The following is a 1,383-nucleotide window of genomic DNA, read 5'->3' as shown; positions in this document are numbered from 1 at the left end:
TAAGAGAAGGATATCTACTACTATATATTTGTGAAAGTATGTATGTATGTACCAGGTTGCAGTCTAAACGGACGGACAGAATCGAACAAAATTTTGACAGGGTATGACAAACAGTATGATAGGTGCCATGACACCTAGGCCTATAATAGGGTGAAAAAAATTGGGATCCGACAAGGGGGCGTGGCACCTCCCATAGGCGTGAAAAATTTAATCAGCCATAACTTCCAGACAATAAGTCACATGAACTTGAAATTTGGTATGCAGACATACAAATGGTAGGTGCTTATAGGAAGGTATATATACACGAGTTTGCAAAAGGGGGCGTGGCACATCCCACAGGCGTGGAATTTTTTATCAGCTATAACTTCGGAACCATAAGTCCCACGAACTTGAAATTTGGTATGCAGACATATCAATGGTAGGTGCTTATAGGAGGGTAGAAATAAACGAGTTTGTAAAAGGGGGCGTGGCACATCCCATAGGCGTGGAATATTTTATCAGCTATAACTTCGGAACCATAAGTCCCACGAACTTGAAATTTAGTATGCAGACATATTAATGGCAGGTGCTTATAGGAGGGAATGTATAAACGAGTTTGTAAAAGGGGGCGTGGCACATCCCATAGGCGTGGAATTTTTTATCAGCTATAACTTCGGAACCATAAGTCCCACAAACTTGAAATTTGGTATGCAGACATATCAATGGTGGGTGCTTATAGGTGGGAATGTATAAACGAGTTTGTAAGAGGGGGTGTGGCACATCCCATAGGCGTGGCATTTTTTATCAGCTATAACCTCGGAACCATAAGTCACACGAACTTGAAATTTGGTATGCAGACATATCAATGGTAGGTGCTTATACGAATGTATATATAAACGTGTTTGTAAAAGGGGGCGTGGCACATCCAATAGGCGCGGAATTTTTTATCAGCTATAACTTCGGAACCATAAGTCTCACGAACTTGAAATTTGGTATGCAGACATACCAATGGTAGGTGCTTATAGGAGGGAATGTAAAAACGAGTTTGCAAAAAGGGGCGTGGCGCTTCCGGTAGAAGCAGCATTTTGATATGAATCAAATTGGGTTGGAAAGTTTATTAAATTCTCTTTTAAGGAAAAATATTGCCATGTTCCCACAATTAATTTTTGATCTTGAAAAAATTGGTGAAAAATAGTGTTCTTCAAAAAATATGCAAAACCCACCGGCTTTCTTAAAAACAAATAAACATTTTATGTTCTGTTATGCTTATATTATAGATTTTGAGACGGGTAATATGATCCCGTTATTTCAAAAACCAAAAAATAAAAATTTTAGTCATAAATTTAAGAAAAATTTGGTGCCCTGGTATGTTTTTTTTTACAATTTTTTATGATTTTCTTGCAA

At 37.9% G+C, this 1,383-nt stretch overlaps 1 protein-coding gene across 1 annotated transcript in view; it reads left to right on the top strand.

Moving 5' to 3' along the window:
• The window catches only part of LOC118749601, a 90,377-nt gene that overhangs the window by 84,786 nt on the left and 4,208 nt on the right, over positions 1–1,383 (top strand). The gene's annotated exons all lie outside the window — the stretch shown is intronic.

This window comes from Rhagoletis pomonella, unplaced genomic scaffold, assembly GCF_013731165.1.
Source record: "Rhagoletis pomonella isolate Grant_MI unplaced genomic scaffold, Rhpom_1.0 Rhpom_scaffold_00022, whole genome shotgun sequence".
Lineage (NCBI taxonomy): Eukaryota > Metazoa > Arthropoda > Insecta > Diptera > Tephritidae > Rhagoletis > Rhagoletis pomonella.
The sequence above is the reverse complement of the archived record's forward strand: the minus strand, read 5'-3'. Positions and strand labels throughout refer to the sequence as shown.